This window comes from Quercus lobata, chromosome 1, assembly GCF_001633185.2.
Source record: "Quercus lobata isolate SW786 chromosome 1, ValleyOak3.0 Primary Assembly, whole genome shotgun sequence".
Taxonomy (NCBI): domain Eukaryota; kingdom Viridiplantae; phylum Streptophyta; class Magnoliopsida; order Fagales; family Fagaceae; genus Quercus; species Quercus lobata.
In genome coordinates this window covers 4,019,579-4,036,618 of record NC_044904.1, presented here as the reverse complement: position 1 = coordinate 4,036,618, position 17,040 = coordinate 4,019,579, and the positions used below count along the sequence as shown (strand labels likewise).

At 34.5% G+C, this 17,040-nt stretch overlaps 1 long non-coding RNA gene across 7 annotated transcripts; it reads left to right on the top strand.

Moving 5' to 3' along the window:
- Positions 1-7,676: 7,676 nt before the first annotated feature.
- LOC115975040 lies at positions 7,677-14,670 on the top strand. Of its 7 annotated transcripts, none has more exons than XR_004088054.1 (6): positions 7,677-7,846; positions 8,762-8,824; positions 9,794-11,426; positions 11,636-12,100; positions 12,207-12,699; positions 12,784-14,670. It is a non-coding gene; the product is annotated as an uncharacterized LOC115975040 (long non-coding RNA). The 7 variants fall into 7 exon arrangements; XR_004088056.1 differs by having other exon boundaries at positions 11,636-12,345; positions 12,628-12,699; XR_004088064.1 differs by having other exon boundaries at positions 11,636-12,699; positions 12,784-12,864; positions 13,363-14,670.
- Positions 14,671-17,040: the final 2,370 nt, after the last annotated feature.

The window sequence follows — 17,040 nt, the reverse complement described above, 5'->3', positions numbered from 1 at the left end:
AAAAACACACATGATTTAAAATATAATGGTGAATGATTAATACTCTAATATATATATATATATATATATATATCTCTAATTTGATAGTTGTAATAGGAGGAGTGATTTGAATTTGGAGACACTAGAAAGTGCGAATAGAACCTTTGTTTTTCTCAAACATATAATCACCTTATTATATGCTGTGGATCCATGTGTTCTCATATTAAAGTTACCAAATGTCAAGCATTCTGCATTCTTACGGTTGATCTTAATCCTAATTTGCACAAAAGACCCTTTTTGTATTAGTTTCTTTGAAGATGTCATGGATATAGACATATTCTAGCATCAAAGGACCACAAAATTTTAATTCTATCAAAGTAATAACATAATGCAATAATTTTGGAAAAAAAGAAATTGTAATTTTGCCTCAATTATTTTTCTACAAATTATTTATGTTAAAAGAAACCATAATATATATGAGTGACTATTGGACGCCCTTGGTGTGATAGTAAGTGCTTGTGGGGTGTTAAGAGGTAAGGGCTAGGATTCAAGTTTCTAGGAGATAATTTCACATACATATATACTTAGATTAGGATATAGTAAAATTTTTACCTTGTAAAAAAAAACAAAGAAGAAGAAGAAGGAATATAGTAAAGAAATAGAATATGATAAACATTATGTCCTTACCATTCCATTTATTATTACATATCTCTCAAATATATATAAACCGAAAATAAATAAATAAAAAATGAGACAACACGTTAGTATTTAGTGTGGTAACAGTGCATTTCATTTGCCACATAAACTTATGAACCAAAAGTGCATTTACACATTTTTTATTTAATTGTTTTCCTTTTTTCACACACAAAAACCACCGTTTACTCTCTTTTTTTTCACACTCAGATGTTTGTTTGGGTTCTAGAAAATACATTGGAAAAGTATTTTTAGTGTTTGGTCATGCGTGTAAAGCATTTTTCTAGAAAATATTTTTCTGTGTTTGGCTCCCCAATGTAAAACATTTTACAGGAAAAATGTCAAAAAAATATACCTATACTACAATTGAGCATCTCAAAATACCTAAACACATCATATATGCACATCCATTAATCCCAATCACAAAAAATATTAAAATATACACATCCAAGTTTTACATAACAATTACAGAGGTACCCACATACAAAAATCAGAGATCAACACAACTTTCATGATCATTCACCCAAGTTTAGATGTGCCATTTTATTGAGCTCATCATCGAGTAGGACTTGAGATGCCACTACGTTTAGCATTCTCACATTCAACTCTGCAATCTTTATTGCATGGTTCCACTACTCAATTGCGATATCTAATTGATATTTCAATAAATCGTATTTAACATCTTTTGTACAGTAGGAGCTCTCTTTAGTTGAAGGAGTACTGGAACTTGAGCTGGAATGAGTAGAATATGTACTGGATGAAGAACCTTGTTGCATATTCCCACCATCAATCTGCCAAAACTTCATAAAGCAATTTCTACATCCATTTTATGCTTAAACGCCTTGTGATTTGCTCCAGAATATTGATAAACTTGGGCACAGGCTTCTTCCTATATGTTGTACACACGAAGCACACGACCAACAAAAACAACGTATGTCTTACCCTTTAGGTGGTCCATAGGATAAATAGTTTAAAAACCAAAATTGGCCTTATGACATAGATATTTAGCATAGGAAATTATTTGACATACCATTCAATCAAATGTGTAAGCAAGAAGATGATATTTTCCAAAAAACATCTTGCAATACAAGACAGTGTAGACCCATTCAACATCATCTCAACAAAGTCTCCACAATAATTGTTGTTAAACCATCCAAATTCACATAAATATTGTAACAAGCCCAAATCAAGAACAATATTAAATTCAAATTACCAAAATATTCACAAGTTGCCATATACCTTTGTGAGAGTGCCTTTTTCAGGATACTCAGGCCCAAGGATCCCGGGCCTGAATGAAAAAGAAGGATTTGGTGGACCGGGCCTTGACTCACCGCAGCTAACGAGCTGTTTAAGAATCAAGTGAATGCAGAGAATACTCCTGACAATATACAGAAAAATGACAAACAGGGATATCGAAGAGTGCCAAAAATTAACAACGTAAGTTCAGAAGGAAAGAAAAACAGGATTAGCAAGACGATAAAAAAAAAAGGTGCTGTGGGGATCCTGGGAATTATGAAACAATATTTCATTGATTCATCATCTGTTTGATTACAGAAAGCTCACTAGGACGTGATACAAGGTCCAATCAAGCTCAAAAATTGCAGTCTTGAATGGCTATTTCAGCCTTCAAAACTTGCAAAGTTTGATTCTCGTTGAATCCGAGTATGTGCAATAGTGGCCTTTACAGGATATCGGGAAGCAGTAATTGTTTTTCCCTTAGTATTTTTCTTTCTGCATAGATTTTTCTGATAGTTTTTTCCTAGAGAATTTCTTCTTTCTTGCGTTTCTTTCTTTTTTTTCTCGCCGCCTTCTTCACAACCCATCCCCTCCTTTTATAATGGAGTTTTCTGGGCTTCCCGGGGAACTGTTGGTTCCCCTGTTTTGTTCTTTTGCAAACAGAGCATGTTCTGTCCCCATCGTCTCGGTAAGTCCCTTTTCCGTTTTCTCTCATTCTTTCCTTCTCTTGGTTCTGATTCTTTCGAAAGCTTCTGGTTAGCCATCCTCTTCAGGACGTGCTGAGGTATGCCCTTCTTGGCATCCCCACTTCTGGCGTCTTCCTCTTTTCCCTTTCTTTCCTTTTTGGGCGGAATCCTGTTCTGCCATTTTTGAAAGTCGCTTGTTATCATTCTTCTTCCCTGTCCTGGTTCCCCGAGGCCCTTTCTGTCTGTGCCATGAGAGGTCGCTTGCGTTTTTTGCTTTTATTTCTTGTTTTCTTCTTCTGTCTTCTTTCTATCGATCTGTCCCAGTCTTCCTTTTTCTTTGTGCCTGAAGGGATCCATGCCTATTGATTGTTCCTGAGGATCCTTGCTTCTTTATACTTTGCCGTGGTCTCTTTTTGGATGCTTCTTTCTTTTCTGGGCTTCAGGATCCTCTGGGCCTTCCTTTTATCCCCCATGGGTCATCCGTATCTATTGCTTTGGGCTTAGCCTGAGTTTTTCCTTTTGGGCTTGACTTATTCTTCTGTTTTGGGCTTATTTTATTATGACCCCTTTTTTTTTAGACCTCAACAACCTTCATAAACATTTAGAGCATTACCATCAGGTGTGTCAAATGCCAAATATTTGGCATTTGACACACCAAACACCAATATTCAAGTTTCATGAGATGTTCCAAATCTCAAAATTTTTTATTATTTGTTTATTCACCGTTTCTCTCTCATATATTCATTCAGACTCTCTCTCTCTCTTTTCTCTCATCTAGAATTTCTTCTCTATGCCCGCCATTTCTTCTCTCTTGTCGAAGCCGCTGATCTTGCCGTTGATCTTGCCGAAGCTACCGATATCACCGCCAATCTCACCGCAGCTGCTGATCTCGCCACTCCCTTTTCACTCTCATTCTTTTCCTCTCTCATCCTCAAGTTGCTTGAAGCTGATCTCGCCTAAAGCCACCTTAAGCCACTGAAGCTGATCTCGCTTGAAGCCGCCTCGCTTGGAGCTACCAATCTTGCCTGGAGCTGTCTTGCCTAGAGCCACCGACGTCTCCTCTCTCCACCTCGCTGATCTCTCTCTCTCTCTCTCTCTCTCTTTCTCTTGGTGCTTGTGGCAATGTTTATAATAGTGGTTGGTTGATTTTGGTTGGTGGTGGTGGGTTTGTAACAATGGTGGGATATGGTGGTGGGTTTGTATCAGCTGTGGGTTGTGGTGGGGGTGGCAGTGAGTTGGTGGGAGTGACGATAGGAATAAATTTATATGGTTGGTTTTTTTAATATTATTTTAATATTTGTATATATTATTTTAATTTATAGAATTGAAAAATAGAAGATGTGATAAACGGTAAATTGTAAAATGATGTGTTAAAATTGATAAAGTAGGTTTTGATCCGGTAAAATAGCATTTGGCATAGCACACCTGATAGAAATACTCTTATTGCAGATAACATTATACACATATATTTTATATACAAATAAATATATAAATAACGATAAATAAAATAAATATATATATATATATAGAGAGAGAGAGAGAGAGAGAGAGAGAGAGAGAGGGTATACCTTCGGGTTTCAGTGGTGGGTTTGAGGTCACAGCGTCTAGAGAGGAAACAATCATGGGCTAGGATGTTGAAATCGGGGTAGGTTTAACTGGGTGCATCGGGTACATGCAGTGCTTAATCTGGGCATGCTAATCAGAGATGGGTTTGAGTAAGATGGGGGAGCTGAGGTTGGCCTGGGAGAGAAGAAAAGCCAAGGAAGAAAAGACAAAAGAGAGGAAGAAAAGGAAATAAAGTACTTACCAGCGCGTGGAGGGGAATGAGGTGGCGCGATCTGACTGGATTCAAGTTTGGGTGGTCGGAGATTGTGACTTTTCCAAGCTGCTCTTTCTCTCTTTTTAGGTTTTTAGTCCTTAAAATTGGGTTTGAAGGTAAATGGAATGTGTAAATGATTTTACGAGTGAAGGGCAAAATTTTACAGTTAAAGGAAATGGTTTTCAGTTTGACCGAGTTTTACATGTGCACCCAAACACACATCAAGGTGTAAAATATTTTCTCAATTTCATTCTCACTTGAAACAAACACAGCCAATGCAAACTAAATACTGACAATGTACGCTGTTTATTTCAATGTAAAATATTTTTAGGGAAATATTTTTTAATTTTATAGTGTTTATTTTACAGTAAAATATTTAGTTAAAAGTAAAATATTTTCGATAAAAAAAAAAAAAATCAACTTAAGCAAATTTACGTAAAATATTTTACGTTTAAAATTTTGGGAAAAATTTTACATTTGCTCAATCCTTCCCGCCTCGATCCTCATCACTCCCGCACTTTCGCGCTAAAACTCTCCCTCTCGTATATCTCTCCAAAAAAATCCAGCCACCCTCTCAGATTTCTCTCCAAAAATCCCAACCACCTCCAGTCCCCTCTCTTGCCAATCTCCGGCTCCAAGGTCCAAGGCACCACCGGCCAGCTTCAGCTTCCGTTGGTGCCGCCCATCGCCAGCAAAACCAGGTACTTTTTTGCCCTTTTAGATTAGATTTCTTCTTTTCTTTTCGTTTTTCTTCATCTCTAACCCTTCTCTGGTTTTTCTTAGGTTCGATCTGTTGTTTTTTTTTTTTTTTTAAATTATTATTATTATTATTATATATCTGTGTGTGACGTATGGTTTTGTTTCATTTTGGCTTTTGTGCTCGCTTCTTGTTACTAGGTTTTTGGTTTTTAGTTAATACTATGTGCGTGCATGTTTGAATTTTTCAATCTAAAAATGGATTGGTGATCAGTGGGGTTAGAGTACAACTGATTTAGGCAAATGGTTTTTTATTTTTTTATTTTTTGAAGCATTTATAATAGAAACATTTGCTTCCATTTATTCTTTGAGTTTGTACGTTTTGTTAGCAACTAGATGTGTGTTATATAATTGGTTTTGCATTGTTCTGGGTACGATTGTTAAACTGGATGATTGCTTGATTTTGGGTTTACCATAAGATATAAAGCTAGTGGCTTTTGTAACAATTATGAGATTTTGGGTTTTGCTATATGATTGGCCACAAGAGTAGGTTATAATTGATTTGTTCTAAATGGCATAAACTTCTCTCAACTGTGGTTTTATGTTCATTTCTTGGTAAATATATGTAAGGTGAAGGATTCATTGGTTAAGGGTAATGTGGTTGTGATATTTTAAAGGATACAGGGCCATTACAAAAATTATATGGAATGTTTCATACTTGATTCTGATATATTTTTTCTTTTTGTGTGTGTGTGTGTGTGTCTACTTCTTTTTGCATATTTGCTTTATGTGCTAGACCCTTGTTTTAGTCATTGATATGGTTATTAAAATATGTAGCTGCAGCAATGGTGCGAGTGAGTGTTTTGAATGATGCTCTTAAGAGCATGTACATATTTGATTTCATATGGTTTTTCATATGGGTTTTTCAGTGCTGATTTGGTTTTGTGAGATTTTTTTTTTTTTTTTTGATGATTTTGACATTGGTTGTTTGATATGAGTTAGGGTTTATGATTTTCAAATTTGGGTTTTTTTTGGGGGGTTTATTTATGTGTGGCATTATGATAATTTGTGATGAACTTATTGTATACTAGTTTATGATATATGTTTGAGATCCAAGATTCCTTGTTAGAATTTGAAGTAGCAGATCTGATATGAATTCAATGTTTGATTCCCTTTGAGGCCATGTTAGCACTTTGTTCCTTGGATTAAAGGCTATTGTTCATATTTTATACCAACCAAAGCATTAGCTAAAATAATCCAAAATAGGTCATATCAATTTGGTGGGTTTGAGTTAATCCATTGTTTATATTTTATACAACCATAATTAGTGGTTAATTAGTTACTCCTTAGTTTAGGGCTACTTGACAATAAAGCAGCAAGGTCAGTCAGAGTATTTTTATACCCCAACTTGCTGAGTTATGAAGTTGAGAAAGTATTCTGATATATGTGTTTTAAGCTATACTAATCCGTCTTCTCTCATTTTACCAAAGCAGTAGGAATAAACATTGTTCCAAAGGCTACATGTATTCAAATTATGCCAAAGTGATGATTTTGTTAAGTTCATCACGCAGAATAGTAGCTGAACTCTGCCACTTCCGCCTTTAATCTGGGGAAATCGGGGTTTGGGTTTGATATAGAAAGGGCTAGAGACAATTACAGTTTGCTAGTGGAAATTATCCGGAATAAAATTAAGAGTTTAATTGACTTATAATTTATTCATAGATCTGATTTAATATAATCTTTAGATTGATGAGAGAGAGAGAAAGATTAAAGGGGCAAGTCAGAGTAATAGAGAGATGGTAAGGAAATCATATGATACCCTGAGCTGTCAATTCTCAATAATCTATCTACCACATACAGTCAGCTACCTTGGAGGTTTATTGGACCAAATAGTCTTATTGAATTGAGTAGGGTCCAAAAGACTAGTTTTGGGGTACAATTGTGCATAATTCTTCTCTGACCAGCCCGTTGCTACAGCATCAGTTGAGCTGAACTACTCATTTTTTATAAGTATAGAATTTATCCAGCCAACTCCAATTTCTTATTGTTATGGGTCCGTTTGGATAAGCGGTTTAAAAAAATGCGTTTTCAAAAATAGCATTTTTAAAATAAGTGTTTTGAAAACACAATTTTCAAAATCACAATAAAACGTTTGGCAAACTTTGTGAACAGTATTAGTCTAAAATTGTTGTTTCGGTCCAAATTACCAAAAAGGGCTTAGCGTTTGGTTTGTCTCCTATTTAGTTTGTCTACTAATTCATCATCCAAATTTCAATATATAAAAAAATATAATTAAATACAACCAATTACATGATGTATTGTTGTATATTTTTATTAGGTACAATAATAGTTTGTTAGGTTCATTTAACAAATAAAGATGAAAAAGAAAAGTCATAAAAGAGTTTATAACCCAAGCCTTTACCTGACCACCTAGGGACTCTAAATTTTGAGGCTTCTAGTTTCAACCATACACGTGGTGGAGGTAGGATGGGTAATTGAAAAATGTTGCTTGGTAAAATTAAAAAGTCACTCTCTGTGCTTCATAAAAATGACGGAAGAACCGAAGAAATAAAGAAAGAAGAACTGGAAGAAAAAAGGTAGAAGAGTTAGGATGTTGGAGATTTAAAGGAGATGAGCTAAGAAAAGTGTGAAGACTGCTTATTTAGCAAGTGCCTACCCAGATGCATCTGCCAGCGAAAGCTAGTGCTGTCTGCAACTATATGGTGGTGCAGATTAGGTAAGTTGCTAAAATTAAATTAAGCTTGAAGTTTTTTTTTTTTTTTGGGGGGGGGGGGGGGTGTCATGGCCCCTTCAGCCTCAACGTGGCTCCGTCACTGGACAGAGAGCAAGCTTGAGGGTGACCAGTGAGGTTATTTGCCAGCTGGTGTTTTTGTCATTTAGCAAAAACTTGAGGGTGTTTTAGGTGTTCAAACTTTAAAATGTATAGAGTGATTTGCGTTTTCAATGAAGTTTTTCAAAAAGCTATCTCCAACCTCAGTTTCAAAACGTAATATTTGACGTTTTAAATAACGCAATTTCTAGTAAAATCATTATACCAAACACACGCGTATTGACGATTTTAAGAAAAACGCACGTTTAGGATTTCATAACAGCCTATCCAAACGGCCTCTATACCACTCAAATAAAAAATGTGGCTGGAATTATGATGATGCAAGGATCCAACAGTTAATGGTCATTTTGTGGTCATTGTTTTGATTGTATGATACAACCTGGATGTTAGCCTGAAACTTACACATTTTTGCCCAGCCCATTGCTACAGCATCATTTGAGCTGAACTATTCATTTTTTATAAGTATAGAATTTATCCAGCCAACTCCAATTTCTTATTGTTATACCACTCAAATAAAAAATATGGTTGGAATTATGATGATGCAAGGATCCAACAGTTAATGGTCATTTTGTGGTCGTTGTTTCGATTGTATGATACAACCTGGATGCTAGCATGAAACTTACACATTTTTGCCTAAATCAATGAATATATATATAAATATAAATATATATATATATATATTCATTGAAAGGTTAATTAGTGTTATGCTTAATATAATTGTGTGCTTGTCTCCTTGTTTTGATCAATTGCTTATTGCACAAAATTTTGTGCACTAGCTAATTACACGTTTTCTCTACACAGCTTTCTATAACAAAAGAAGTTTACAAGATGACTTACAAGCTTCAGCTAAAGCTCAAAGAAGTGGTACTATAAGTAGATTAATCTTTTTAACCATTAGTGATGTCTCTGTACAATTTATTATAGTATCCCTTTAACGATCATAATCAATTTTATTCATTATTTTGAACTTGTATAAGTAGATTCAACCTTAGCCATTGGTGGTGATGTCTCAGTACAATTTTAAATTTTTACCGTTTTTTTTTATTTCCATTTTACATTGTGCCAAACACTGGAAAATATTTTACACAACATTTTCATATACATTGCTAAACACTGGAAAATGAAAATATCTTCCTGCAAATATTTTACCTTCGTAAATATTTTACATCGAAATAAACGGAGCAATAAATTTACACATGTAACAACTATGTATTGATACACAACTTTCCGTGACTAATTTCAACAACTAATCCAATATTTACATGTGGATACAAGTGAGTGAACCGGTGCTGATTATGTGTTGGATTTAAGTAGAACGATGTCATTTCTTGTCCCCAGAAATAGCAAGAATGGTTTTCTGTTTCTTCATCATAAAAACCAGAACATGAGGCTCTCTTCTTCTTCTTCACAATTGTGGGGATGTTTCTTTCTCACAGTCAGTTCAGTTTTCTTTGTGGGATTTCTCTTCACCGCCTTTATTTCTAAGCTCCTCCCTCCATTTGATCATGCTCTGTTATCCTCCATTCAAAACTACTGGTAATTCCCTCATGGCTCTTTAGACCCAGATGGGTTTTTCACTTGTTTTTTTTTTTTTTTTTTCTTCGATTTGAACAAGTTTGCAAATACCCAAGTTTCAATTTTTCCAATGCTTGATGCGTTTGCCTTTCCCTTTGGCTTATTAGGTGTCACTAGTTTTTGTGATTTTCTTGAATTTGAATTGACTTATATTAAAAGGCTGTCAAATATTGGAAAATTTTTAGCATTTTGTTCTGCATTGAACTCTAAAATTCATAATGTTGCACAAACTTCATATGGGAATTTTCTTTTGGACAGGTATTACTGCTTCTTAGTGCCCTTGACTTTTCCTGTCCTTGTGGTAGCTATATATTTCCATTGGCTCAACATGAAATTGTTCAAGCACGCATGACTTTAAGAAAGTACATAGCAGCTGAGGCCTTAGCAATTTGAAGGTCATAGATCTGCAAGTTCTACAACCTTCCCTAGTGTCTTTACCCTTGTAGCATTTAACCCATTATTTTTGCCAAACACATGCATGACTACTGTCACATAACCTTAGTTGCTTGCACTGTTATGTTCAAGGTGAAATTCCCACAATTGGGGGATTTTGTCATTGCAAGAAGGGTTGGAGGATATGAAAAGGTATTATGGTAGTAAGATTTCTAAGTTCAGAGTTTTGCATGTGCACTTACAGTCATATACATCTCAACATTGTGATTCAGAGAAGTGTTAATCATTTTCTTTTTATCAAGTTTAGACATTCACTTGCTGCTCCTATGCTGGAAATCTTTTATCACAATGGCCTATGTGTGTTGGTCTACAGGTGATTCTACTATTCCAGAGATTTGGCCAATTCTCTGTCTTTGGAGTATGTCAGAATATGCCCAATTATGTGGTTGATCTATTGGCTTGTTGAGCAGAAAATTGAGTAGTGCAAGGGGCTAGTTGCTTGGAGAGCTAATATGTCCTTTTGTTTGATGTTGAGCTTCTAGTTAAAGAGGAAAGCTGAGCATTTGAAGGCTAGAAGATTTTGGAAAAGATCAAAATGGGATGCCCTTCTGTTTAATACGTCTGATTTTTCTTTTTTTCTTTTAAGGGGTTCCTTTGTATAGTTCCCTTGTCTTTAGATGGACCCATACAAAGGTACCCCTTAAAATAAAAAAATAAAAACCAGACATATTAAACAGAAGGGCATCCCATTTTGAACTTTTCCAAAGACTTCTAGCCTTCAAATGCTCAGCTTTCCTCTTTAACTAGAAGCTCCACATTGAACAAAAGTACATATTAGCTCTCCAAGCAACTAGCCCCTTGCAACTCAATTTTTTGCTCAATAAGTCATCAAATCAACCACATAACTGGGCATATTTTGACATACTCCAAAGAGAGAGAATTGGCCAAATCTCTAGAATAGTAGAATCACCTGTAGACCAACACACATAGGCCATTGTGATAAAAGATTTCCAGGGTAGGAGCAACAAGTGAATGTCTGAACTTGATAAAAAGAAAATGATTAACACTTCTTTGAACCACACTGTTGGGATGTATAAGACTGTAAGTGCGCAAAACTCTGACCTTAGAAAACTTTTCATATCCTCCAACCCTTCTTGCAATGACAAAATCCCCTAGTTGTGGGAATTTCACCCTGAACATAACAGTGCAAGCAACTAAGGTAATGTGACAGTAGTAATACATGTGTTTGGCAAAAATAATGGGTTAAATGCTAAAAGGGTAAAGATACCAGGGAAGGTTGTAGAATTTGTAGGTCTCCATGACCTTCAAATTGCCAAGGCCTCAGCTACTATGTACTTTGTAAAGGCAATGAATGGACAAACATTATCTCAGCATTAGAATTAAGGCCTTTGGGAAATGATATTTACGTGACTCAATCTGGATCATTGGCACTCTTGGCCCGATGGGATACTGGTGCAACAACCAATCAAACAATCAGGTAAGTTGATTTGTACAGACCTATTTCTTTGCCAGAAATCTTGTAAAGTTGTGCTGTAGAAAAAGCCATTTTGTTTTTCTTAAAAGATGGTAACCTGCATAATTGTTATATTCTAGATTCACTTGTATAGGTTTCATGTACCTGTTAGAGGAATATTACATACATAAAATACTTTTTCTCTGTTTGTTCAAAGCATATTTTTCATCCAGGTACAAAGACGATGTTTATGACCGCATCTGGTGACCAATTTCCTACTATCAATGGACAGAATTAAATACCAACCTTGACATCAAACAATTCAATGACTGCCAAATGCCATCTTCAGTTATGACCACTGCTGCAACACCAATAATTGCTAACTCTTCCTTGGACATCTCTGTTACGGCTGACAATGATACCACCCAGTGTTATTTTTACATGCACTTTGCTGAGGTTGAAAAGCTCCAAGCCAATCAGTCCAGAGTAATTAACATCTCTCTAAATGGGAATCAACAGTATGGACCTTTTTCTCCTGAATATCTGTCCACAACCACTATTTACAGCAAATTTCTCAACTGGAGACCAACATATTTCAATCTATAAAACTGAAAGTTCTACTCTTCCACCAATCCTCAATGCCTTTGAGGTTTACAAGGTAATAGAACTCCGACAGTCTGAAACAGGCCAAGAATAAGGTATGTTCTTTCTGACGCATAGTTTTTAGTGTCAGTGTTGTCCAAATTATGTTATGCAAGATTTTGATTATACTACCTTATACTTCTTATATGCACGTGAAACTAGTGACCGCCATCTTGGACATCAAGTCATTGTATGCTATAACAAAAAATTGGCAAGGAGATCCATGTGCCCCTAAGGAATACTTGTGGGAAGGTCTAAACTGTAGCTATAATGATTCTAATACCCCTAGAATCATCTCATTGTAAGAATTTTCTTCTCATAATTTTGTTGTGTTCTAATTTAAACCATACTATCGTGTATTAAATAATTAAACATGCAATCAGGAACCTATCCTCAAGTGGATTGACTGGAGAGATAGTGCCTTACATATCAAATCTCACTATGATAAAAATTTTGTGAATATATATCTCAATCTCTTGTAAATGATCCACATGATGGGGAGACTCAAAATCTGACCACAATTTTTATTTATTTCTTTCTTTTTATCACAATTGATGATATTGTAAATGAATTCTCTTTTCAGAGACCTATCAAACAATAACTTAACTGGACCAATTCCAGATTTTTTGTCTCAATTGCCATTCTTAACAGTCTTGTAAGTTAATTAAACTTATGCCTAACATTGTAATTTTTTTTAATCTATTCAGAATCATTAATCATATTTTCTTTACCTTTGCAGAAATTTAGAAAGAAACAACCTCACAGGTTCAGTTTCTGTTGAACTCATCCAATGATCAAACAATGGTTCACTATTATTAAGGTATGCATTTTGTAGGAAAAAAATCATGAATTCCCTAGTATAATTATCTCTTTTTCTTCTTCTTATTTTTTTCACACAATAATTTTTTTTTTTAATATCATCACAGGAGGTAAATCATTAGAAGCGATTAAGATCCTCTAGAGTTCTTAGGATAACTCTACCATTGAATTTTGAAGATCCTATCCATTCATTCTTAGGGTAAATCATTATAAGTGATTAGATTTTATCATGTCATCAATATTTAAAAAAATGTTGACCTTCATCATTGTGGTATTCATTTAAATTATTGATGATGCAACACAATTCAATCTACTTATTCCAAAATGAATGGGTAAGATTTTTTGAACTCTTTGGTGGAGCTACCCTATGAACTCTACAGGATCATAATCCCATTAAAAGTTACAATGCAACTTTTGTGCAATAGATTATATTGTTGTACTTAATAAGTTGTAGTCTTATTTTTTTTGCCATGAACTCTTATTGATGCAATGGTGCTAGTGTTGGTGAAAATCCAAATTTATGTACATCACTTTCATGTGAAAAGAAGAACAATATTATTATTCCGGTGGTGGCATCTGCAGTTGGTGGGTTGTTCATCCTCTTATTAATTGCAGCAGCTATCATTTTGATCATCAAAAGGAGAAAACAACAAGGTGAGAGTACAACCATAATACTTTTGATTAAAATGGTATAAGTTGATTATACAACACCCAAATTGATAAAAACAAAGAAACTATTCCCCAAAGATTACGTGCTTATTAAAACCAGGATTATCTTAGGGCTTGTGACAAATAGTTTTGAAGTTAACAATAGAAGTGAACAATTGGAGTAAAAAAAACACTAGTTTACATATGCTGATATCCTGAGGATTACCAACAACTTTGAGAGGGTACTTGGTAAAGGTGGATTTGGAATAGTTTATCATGGCTACCTTGATGGCACCCAAGTCCCTGTTAAGATGCTCTCTCCATCATCAGTTCAAGGATATAAAGAATTTCATACAGAGGTATGTGGTCGCAACACATACAAAACTTTTAAACTATTCATATGTATTTAGCTAACATGCGACTTCAAATTACAGGCTAATCTTCTTATGACCTCATCCTCCACATAGCACTTGTAGGGGGGAAGTGCCAGATGAGCTAAAGCTTGTTGGCTTTTGCGTTTGTTTTCTCTTGGCCAATTATGAACTTCAATAACTCACGTAAGGCCCATGACTTGAGGGTGTGTTTGATATCTAAGCTCTGATGGCTGATGCCTAATTGTCTTATTGCACAATATGTTGTCACTATGATCTATTTGACATGACCATTAGGTAAATCTTTTTCAAAAGATGAATAATGCATATAGTTCCAAAGAAAGGAGGGTGGAAGCATATTATGACATGGAAAACAGAAGCATGAAAAGAAAACATCAACATGAATAAAGAGAATGGGTGTAGAACCGAAAATGGGGTAAGAATACCTCAAAAGCTTTTCCAAGAGGCCGCTTAGAGTTGTGTAGAGCAGAAACCAAATAGGCAGTAGTTCGTGTAAAATTCTTGACAAAAATTATTACACAGATTCTATAAACACATTCTGGCAGAGATTTAAGTGTTTCTGTACCACTCTTTAAAAAAAAAAGCATTTCTGCACAAATCGCTGCAATTACAAACTAAACTGAAGTCAAACTGCTTCCTTCAAAATGCTAGCAATAATTATGCCTGTGAATTGGTAAATCCAGTGTGTCAAAAGCAGTCAAATTTGATGGTGAGTTTCCTATACCAAGTGCATTTGGTTTAATTGAGGGGTTTTTTTTTTTTTTTTTTTGGCCTTAGACTTCCCTCAGCCTAAGGCAACTTGTATACCATTCTCTTTTATTCCTTTACGTGTACATCTAAGGATATTGCACAAAATAAGGTGGCTTGGTTTTTTTGTTTTTGAGAGTAAGATGGCTTGGTTTTAATGTTGAATATTGGGTGCCTCCGGATATTGGATGATTGAATGAATACATATACTGAAAATATAAGAGTTGTTGCACTAAAGTTTATTAGAGTTTTCTTAGATACTGTGATAACAATTAAGGATTGCATTTTTTATTAAAATTATTTTTAGTTTTCTTTACTTCTTGAAGAATATAATTCGGAGTTGCTACATTTTTTTAATCGCAAAAATACCTAAAAAATTTTATGATTGAAAAATATAAAAGATCCATGTTCATTTATACAAGTAAAGACTATTTTAATGTCCATGATTGATATGGATTTGGACCCATAGTAACAATGTCGACTTTTGGTTTGGGCCAAAGCAATTAACATATAATACAGCCTACAACTAGTTAATTCCGAATTGCCATCATTGTTGCAAATCATGGTCAACCACATCTAGTGAATTGTTCTCCACCAATTGCAAATCACGGTTCGTTATTAGCCAATCACAAATCATGGCCGACCATTGTCGCAAATTGCCTCCCCCATTTCAATTTTGGAGAATTTATCATTCTCTGCCATAGCAACCGAGTTGATTGGTGGGAGACAGAGAGTGGGAATTTTGTGAGAGAGAGAGAGAGAGAGAGGAATAAATTAATAATTTGAAGTGGTTTGTTCACCAATAGTTTTTTGAGATACTGTTCATTTATAAATTTATTGGACGAATTGTTGATATTGATGCGATTTTAGGTGAGTCTGGCTATATATATTTGTTGAAAGTTTCAGGCTAGAGGCATGGTGAGTCTAAAAAGAGTTTCAGGCATCTAGCCTAAAGGCATCTAAAATTTAGGCTAGTTTCAACATGAAAATTTTTTAGGTGAGTCTGGCTATATATATTTGTTGATACGGGATCTGTAATCTGTTGAGAGTGTGGGAATGCTCTAAATCAGCATGAAAATTTTTTGGAGGCCTGTAAGCTCAGCTAAAACTGACATGATAGTATGATACATTGATACCAATAAAAAGGCATCTAAAATTTAGGGTTTGGTTAGAGGAGTGGAAAAGTGGGAGAATAAAAAATTGTGTGAGGATAGAAAATAATTTAATTTTCCTTTTTTTTTTTTTTTTTTTTTTTTGGTTAGGAGTGAAAAAGTGGAAGGATGAATAAAATGAATTTATATAAATTTACTCATATACTATTGTTAAAAAATGATGCTCAATTGAAACAAAAAAGTGACAAACAACCATAAAATATACGATCACCCAAATTTATTTAAAAAATAAAAATCATGTATAGAAAAAAACAAATTTGGAATGAGACATTGGACAAAAGAAAGACTTAACAACTTATTAAAATTGGAATTAAAAAAAAAAAAAAAAACAAACAAAAAAAAACGTATTGAATAAACCCGTTGCACATGGGCATTTTTGTCCTTCATCTATGAGATTTTCCCCCACCAAGTTCTCTCCAATTTGGAGAGAAAACTTTTTGGTGGGTTTAGGTGGACCCCACCATCATTTTCCCTTCTCTCCCTCTAAACCAAATGCCCTCTCAAAAGTTTTCCCTCCTTATTTTGTTTCCAAAGTTTTCTATCCACCCATTTCACCTCCAAACAAACACATTGACTAGTTTTTTTGTTTAAGTTTTTGTTTTGTTTTGCTTTGTTTTTTATTTTATTTTTTTACTTTGGGTAGGTGAAGGCACCAAAAAATTGGACCCAGAAAATAAACCAACCAGGACCATTGACACAATTTAAGCTAATTACCGCCTGGTCAATTTAATGATTTTTTTTTAGAAAAGGGCAATTAGTTAGACATAGTGTCCATTTGGGATCTGCTTATTTTATTGAAACTAAAATAATGAGACTCATGAATAGTACAGCGAAACTCATAAATAGTATCAAAAGGTGCAGTGGAACTTATGAATAGTAGCAAAAATAAGGTGAATAATAAAATAAATTGGCAAATATAATCCATGCCAAATGCACACGTAGTAATCTTAGAAAAAAAAAAAAAAAAATGAAGCTGGCACTTTTTGACCAACTCTTTGCTTATTTTCCTAAAATAATAATTTATTTTTAGTTATGTTTCTTTAGAGATGAAAACTATAATACTACATCTATGTAGAAGAGGAGCAAATTTTTTTTTGTTAAAACGTTCGGTTTGTTTCGCTGTAATGTAAAATTTTTTAAGTATTCGATGAGACATAAAAATTTCAAGCGCAAATTACCAAAATCAGTGGCTTAGCCACTAGTGTTAGTGGTCTAACA